General features: G+C 41.3%; 1 pseudogene; it reads left to right on the plus strand.

Annotated features, from left to right (window-relative positions):
• Positions 1-1,800: 1,800 nt before the first annotated feature.
• LOC101434682 (L-lactate dehydrogenase A chain pseudogene) lies at positions 1,801-2,774 on the plus strand (annotated as a pseudogene).
• Positions 2,775-8,043: the final 5,269 nt, after the last annotated feature.

Consider the following 8,043-nt stretch of genomic DNA (forward strand, 5'->3'; position numbering starts at 1 on the left):
TGGGACCTCCTGGTGGAAAAGAAGAAGAGAAAGCATGCCTGTGTGGCGAGCCAGTGCCTGCATGGAGAGCCAAGTGCCCGTGCGGTGAGTTGAGTGCCCATGTGGCAAGCCAAGTGCCTGCCTGAGTGCCCGTGTGGTGAGCCAGTGCCCGCGCTGCGAGCTGAGTGCCTGTGTGGCTAGCCAGCGCCCGCACGGTGAGGCAGTGCCTGAGCTAGTGCCCGTGAGTCACGCAGTAAGGTGATGACGCAACAAAAGAGAGACGAAGGGGAGAGTCGAGGTGAAGCACAGCAGAAATCAGAAACTGAGGTGGTGCAGCTGACAGGGAAACCCTCTCCACATCAGAGGTCCCCAGGATCAAATCCTGGTGAACCCTAGAGGAGAAAAAATGAGAAGAAAAGACAAAAAGAGAAATAGATACAGAAGATCACACAGTGAATGGACACAGACTGCTACAACAGCAGGGTGGGGGGATAAATAAGTCTTTAAAAAACTAAAAAAAAAAAAAAAGGAAAAAGTCATAATGTGGAAAAAAACCTTAGAACTTTAATAATACTACATGTCAAAAACTTACAGATGCAGATAAAACATCATTTAGAAGAAAATGTATACTTTTAATACCTAGCATTTATTATGTATCAAGCATTGTTCTAAGTGCTCTGCATATTTTAACCTATTCAATTCTTATAACAACCCTTGAGGTAGATATAATTAAGGAAACTGAAGCACAGAGAGTTTAAGTAATTTGCCTGAAGTCACACCTCTAGTAAGTAGCAGAGTCGGGAATTAGAATCAGGCAGTCTGGCTTCAGAGTCCATGCATTATAGTTATGACGCTTACACTGGAAAATTTTAAAAGCCCAAAATTAAAGTGCTAAGCATCCTACTTAAGAAGTTACTTTAGGGAAGTGGACTTGGCCCAGTGGTTAGGGCATCCATCTACCACATGGGAGGTCTGCAGTTCAAACCCCGGGCCTCCTTGACCCATGTAGAGCTGGCCCATGTGCAGTGCTGATGCACGCAAGGAGTGCAGTGCCACGCAGGGGTGTCCCCACGTGGGGGAGCCCCATGTGCAAGCAGTGCGCCCCATAACGAGAGCCGCCCAGGGTGAAAGAAAGTGCAGCCTGCCCAGGAATGGTGCCGCACACATGGAGAGCTGACATAACAAGATGACACAACAAAAAGAGACACAGATTCCCGGTGCCGCTGACAACAACAGAAGCGGACAAAGAAGAACATGCAGCAACTAGACACAGAGAACAGACAACTGGGGCAGGGTGGAGTGGGGAATAAATAAATAAATAAATCTTTAAAAAAAGTTATTTTAAAAAGTAAAAGAAAATCTATAAAAACGAAGAGAAAAAAAATGATAAACAAACAACAAAAAAAGTAAAAGAGCCCCAAAAAGTATAAGGAAGCAATAGACATAGAGCAGAAATTAAATTGAAAAATAAATAGAATAGAAAAAAAGTCAACAAAGCCAAAAGTTGGTTTGCTGAAATGACTAATAATACAGACAAATCTATGGCAAGATTTGTCAAGACAAAAGGAGGGAAGGTAAAAATAAATACTGTTAAGAATGAAAAGTGAGGGAGGCCTAACTAGAAATTAAATAGATGAGAAAATATTATGAACAACTTTGTGCCTACGAATTAGAAGTTTTAGAAGAAGTAGATAAATTCCTAGAAAAATACAATTTGCCAAAGCTTACAAAAGAAGAAATAGAACTGCTAATAGAGTCCCAGAGCTGCAGCCGCTAAGTCTGGTCCAACCACTGCGCCGCGGCCACTAACTTGACGTCAAGATGGCAACTCTCAAGGATCAGCAGATTCAGAATCTTCTTAAGGAAGAAGAGACCTCTCAGAATAAGATGAAAGTTGTTGGGGTTGGTGCTAGCATGGCCTGTGCCATCAGTATCCTGATGAAGGAAATGGCAGATGAGTTAGCGCTCGTGGATGTCATAGAAAACAAATTGAAGGGAGAGATGATGGATCTCCAACATGACACCCTTTTCCTTAGAACACCAAAAATTGTCTCCGGCAAAGACTAAAGTGTGACTGTCAACTCCTACCTGGTTCTTATCACAGCTGGGGCATGTCAGCAAGAGAGAGAAAGCCATCTTAATTTGGTCAGGTGTAGTGTAAATATCTTTACATTCATCATTCCTAATGTTTTAAAATACAGCCCTAAGTTCAAGTTGCTTGTTGTTTCCAATCCAGTGGATACCTTGACCTATGTGGCTTGGAAAATAAGTGGCTTTCCCAAAAACTGTGTCATTGAAAGTGGTTGCAATCTGGATTTAGTCCAGTTCCTTTAACTATCGGGGGTGAGGCTGCGGGTTCACCCATCAAGCTGTCGTGGCTGCGTCCTCGGGAACGTGGAGACTCTAGTGTGCCAGTGTGGGGTGCAGTGAATGTCGCCAATGCCTTCTTGAAAAACCTGCACTCTGATTTAGGCACCGATGCAGATAAGGAACTGTGGAAAGAGGTTCACAAACAGGGGTCGACAGCGCTTACGGGGTGGTCTAACCAAAAGACTATACTCCGACCATCGGGCTGGCTGTGGCAGATTTGGCAGAAAGTATAATGAAGAATCTTAGATGAGTACATCCGATTTTCACCATGATTAAGGGACTCTATGGAATGATAGATGACGTCTTCCTTAGTGTTCCTTGTGTCTTGGGACAGAATGGAATCTCAGATGTTGTCAAGGTGACTCGGACTCCTTGAAGAAGAGTGCAATAGACTTCGGGGGATCCAAAAAGAGCTGCAATTTTAAAGCCTTCTAGTGTTGTACCTCTTCATTGTTTAAGCTACACGAGGATTTTAGTTGGGGGTTGCACCTTTTGTCCTATGTATCTGACCTGGGGTTAAAGCAGTAATATTAGGATGACCTAGGAAAAATATCAATTTCTTAAAGTTAGACATAGGTATGCTTCATAAAACACTAAAGCTATTTCCTGACGCTGTAGATGACACCTATCTTGAATAGTCCCAAACTGGTTATATGAAATAGTTCACCTCTGAGGCACCAGTGCCAAAGTTGCACATGCTGCAGTTGCCTTTCAAACCAGAAGAATGTATGGCTACTGTGTGTTTTCCACCTTCTGGTTCTTTCACCAAACATGCCTGGTCGAACTTCTTTCCCCCAAATTAATCACATACTGGTCTCCAATGCATAAAAGCAACATTGCATGTCTTGTGCATAACTGTTTTAAAGGATCTTATTTTTTGTATCAAAGTACTGTGCATTGCCATGTAATGTGAAAAAAAAAATCTACCTATACACAATGTCGAAAACGCCAAATAAGCTATCAACAGTGGGGGGGTGGAATGAATAGCTGTATAAGCATTTGGAAAAAAAAGAATTGAAGTGCAGTTTAAAATGTTGCCACATAAAAACACCAGGCCAAACAGCTTAATAGGTTCCCACCAAACCTATTCTGTGGGTTCCCACAGAAAGCAGAGTCTGATTCAAGGGCCTAGGTGTAGATGGTATATTTTGGGAAGTGAAGTGGTTTATTTTGGGAGTGGGGTAACCAGGTAAAATGAAACAAGGAAGAACAGTCAACATAATGCTGTGTCACGTCTGTGAGCAACCAAGCCTGGGACCTAGGTGGATGGTACCTCCAAATTCTTTGAGGGATGGCAGAGGAAAGCGTTTATCCACCAGTTTCCATCCCCCATTGGCCAAGGTTTTCTCCGTGGGGTATTAATTTTCTTGAACCCTCAGACTGACAAATCTTTAAGTGCCAAGGGACAAAACTTAGGACAAAAAGTGAGAGGCAGGGAGTTGAGGCAAGATGCCCTCAGGGGAAAGGGATGTGGCTCAAGCATTTGGGCTCCCGTCTACCATATGGAGGGTCTAGGGTTCGATGCCCAGGGCCTCCTGGTAAAAAGGCAGACTGGGCTGCGTGGTGAACTGGCCCAAGCAGAAAGCCAGCCCATGCGGGAGTGCCGTCCCCCGCAGGGGAATGCCGCCCCCTGCGGGAGTGCCAGCTGACGTGGAGAGCTGGTACAGCAAGATGACACAACAAGAGACACCGAAGAGAGACAAGGAGAAGACGTAGCAGAACAGGGAGCTGAGGTGGTGCAAGAGAAAGATCGCCTCTCTCCCACTCTGGAGGACCCCGGGATCAGTTCCTGGAACCGCGTGGTGAGAAGACAAGCAGACACAGAAGAACACACAGTGAATGGACACAGAGAGCAGACAATGGGGCAGTGGGGGGGGAGAAATAAATAAATAAAAGATAAATAAAAAAGGTTGAGGTTTTTTTTTTTTTAAAAAAAAGGATGCCATCAGGTTACATCTGTGCAAAGCTGGTTGCCACTAAAAATAAAATTAAAAAATGAAATAAAATGGTTCCAAAAGGATTTGAAGTGGGACACAAGAGCTGATGTAAGTTCTGTCAAACATTTAAGGACCCCATCATTTCAATCTTATACAACTCTTGCAGACAATAGATTAAAAAAAAAAAGAGCATCCTTCAATTTATTTCATGAGACTAGTATAACCTTGATAACTAAAACCAGGCAAGAACAGTATAAGAAAGGAAAAGTACAAGGTAATCTCATTTACTACCATATTTTAAAAGGTCTCAAACAAAATTAAATCTAGTAATTTGTAAAACATTAACAGATCAAAGAGGGAGAAGAACCATATGGGTAATTAAATGCATGCAAAAATAAAGTATTCCATGTAAAGCACCATTCATCCAATTTTTTTATTTTTTAATTATTATTATTTTTTAAGTACGGTGGCCAGGGATTGAACCCTAGCCCTCGTATGTGGGAAGCTGATGCTCAACCCCTGAGCCAGATTGGCTCCCCTGAGTGGGATTTTTCATTTGTTTTTTTGTTTTTAGGAGGCACTGGGAACCGAACCCAGGACCTCCCATGTGAGAAGAAGGTGCTCAACAGCTTGAGCCACATCCACTCCCCAACATTCATTCTTGGCTTAAAAAGTGTGTTTGCAAACTTGATATAGATGAGAACTTCCTGAACCTGATAAAGGGGATTTACCAAGAACCTGATAGAAAACATCATACTTAATATCTGACATACTTTGAAATGTTTCTCTTAAGATCTAGAACAAAATAAGCATGCGTATTATTACAAGTTCTATTCAGTATTATGCTTAATATACAGCTGATGTAAGTCAAGAAAAAGAAACAGACACAGAAGATTACGCAACAAATGGACACAGTGAAAAACAGCTGGGGTATGGGGGGAGAAATTAAATTAAAAAGAGAGAAAGAGAAATAGAAACAAAAACTATGAGATTTAGAGAGGAATAAATAAAACACATTACTTTTAGATGATGTGGCATTTTCTACATAGAAAACCTAACATACAAATAAATTATTAGAGTGAAAAGGAGTTTAGCAAGATTGCAGGATAAAAAATCAACTTATAAAATCAATTACATTTCTATGTACCATAATCTGTCAGACGGATTTTTTTAAGGAAAAAGTGTGGTTTATAATATGAAAAAAATACATAAAATTCTTAGGAAGGAAATCTAATAAAAGGTGTTCAAATTCTTCATGGAGAAAACCATAAAATTCTACAGAAAGATATTAGAGAAGAACAAAGAAATGGAGAGACACACCATGTTCTTGGCTAAAGAGATTCAATATAATAAAGATGTCAGTCATTCACAGATTGAATTATGATTCAATGCAATTCCAATGAAAATCCCAACAGAGTTTTTCTTAGAACTGGGTAAATGTGTTATAAATGTATTTGGAAAATAAAGTGTGAAATACAGACAGTACTCCTGATTTTAAAAAAAAAAGTACAAGGTGGGTTACTTGGCTACCCAATATTGAGTCATATCATAAAGCTATAATATTTAATATCATGTGATAACCAGGTATCAGTGCTGGGAAAGACAGCTGGATCAATGAGCCAGAATTGAGACACAGATCCACACATACTGGGAGACTTATTTGGAACAGAGGGTGTATTGCATATTAGTGAGGCAAGGATGGCCCATTCAATAAAAAAATTTGGAATAACTGGGTATTCATATGGAAAACAGTGAGATTTGATCTAGCCCAAACAGTACCCACAAATCAATTACAGTTGGATTAAAGGCTCACATGGGGAAATGCAAAACTAGAAAACCCTCAGAAGATAATATTTCCTGTTGTATAAATGTTAAAACAATAAAATTTTAAAAACAATTATGAGGGAAGCAGACTTGGCTCAATGGATAGGGCGTCTGCCTACCACATGGGAGGTCCGCAGTTCAAACCCCAGGCCTCCTTGAAGTGTGCAGCTGGCCCACGCGCAGTGCTGATGTGCGCAAGGAGTGCCATGTCAGGCAGGGATGTCCCCCGCATAGGGGAGCCCCATGCGCAAGGAGTGCGCCCTGTAATGAGAGCCACCCAGCGCGAAAGAAAGTGCAGCCTGCCCAGGAATGGCGCCGCCCACACGGAGAGCTGACACAGCAAGATGACGCAACAAAAAGAAACACAGATTCCTGTGCCGCTGACAACAACAGAAGCGGACAAAAGAAGAACACAAAACAAATGGACACAGAGAGCAGACAACTGGGGCAGGGGCGGGGAAGGGGAGAGAAATAAAAATAAATCTTAAAAAATAAAAATAAAAACAATTATGAGTCAATAAGACAAACAATTATTTTTAAAAAATAAGCAAAGGACTTGAATAGGCATTTCACAGAAAAGGAAACACAAATGATCCATAATACATATACATTTAAAAGTCCAGCCTCATTAATAATCAGGGAAATGCAAATTAAAACCACAATAAAATAGTTGTACATGTACCAGAATAAAAAGCCAGTCCACTCAAAAATCTCGCAAAAATGTGGGCATCGAGATCTCTCATTCACTGCTGAAGACGGAGTAAATTGGAATCACTCTAGTGAACAGTTTTTTACTCCCTAGTGAAGTGTAACATGCTCACACCTTATAATCCAGCAATTTCACAAGAAACACTTGTTCATATGTACCAAGAGACAGATAGAAAACATTCAATTAAAAAAATTAATTATAAAAACTAAAAACAAAAATGTATTTGTGATACCAAAAGAAAAAAAAAAAACCTGGGAAGAAAAGATGTGCCTCAATGGTATAGATGATTTGTGGTATGTTCAAATAATGGAATACCGTGGAGCAGTGCAAAACAGAGAAACTAGAGCAACGCACACAGACATGGGCAAAACTCACAAATACGATAATGAGCCAAAGAGGCAAGCAACAGAAGACTATATACAGAATGGTTTCATTTATTTAATATTCACAAACTTGCAAAACTAGATGATTTCATATTTTTGAATACATACACAAGTGGCACAAAAAGAAAGGGAATGAGTAACAAAGTTTAGGATAATGATGGACTGTGAGGCCAGAGCACACAGGGAGCTTCTAATGTTCTGATAATTTTCTCTTTCTTAGTCTAGGCACGTGGGTATTCCTTGGGATATTCATATTACCATTTACAGTGTATGTAATCATAATATACTCTTTTGTGTATTATGTGTGCGCCTCAATATTTAATAACAACTAAGGAAAAGATGCTAAGCAAGCTCTGCAGACACACTGCTGTTAGTGGGAGTAAACTGGGATTGTTCGGTAGGTGGAATCCCTTTTCCATTTCCCCTCACGAAGTTTGACTCACTCATCAGTCCATCTATTTTCTCATTTTAAATGTGTGTTTAAAAATCTTTTCGTTGGGAAGTGGACTTGACCCAGTGGTTAGGGCGTCCGTCTACCACATGGGAGGTCTGCAGTTCAAACCCCGGGTCTCCTTGACCCGTGTGGAGCTGGCCCACGCGCAGTGCTCATGAGCCCAAGGAGTGCCCTGCCACGCAGGGGTGTTCCCCGCGTAGAGGAGCCCCACGCACAAGGAGTGCACCCATAAGGAGAGCCGCCCAGCATGAAAGAAAGTGCAGCCTGCCCAGGAATGGTGCTGCACACACGGAGAGCTGACACACAAGATGACGCAACAAAGAGAAACACAAATTCCTGGTGCTGCTGACAACAATAGAAGCGGACAAAGAAGAACACGCAGCACAT

This window comes from Dasypus novemcinctus, chromosome 12, assembly GCF_030445035.2.
Source record: "Dasypus novemcinctus isolate mDasNov1 chromosome 12, mDasNov1.1.hap2, whole genome shotgun sequence".
Taxonomy (NCBI): domain Eukaryota; kingdom Metazoa; phylum Chordata; class Mammalia; order Cingulata; family Dasypodidae; genus Dasypus; species Dasypus novemcinctus.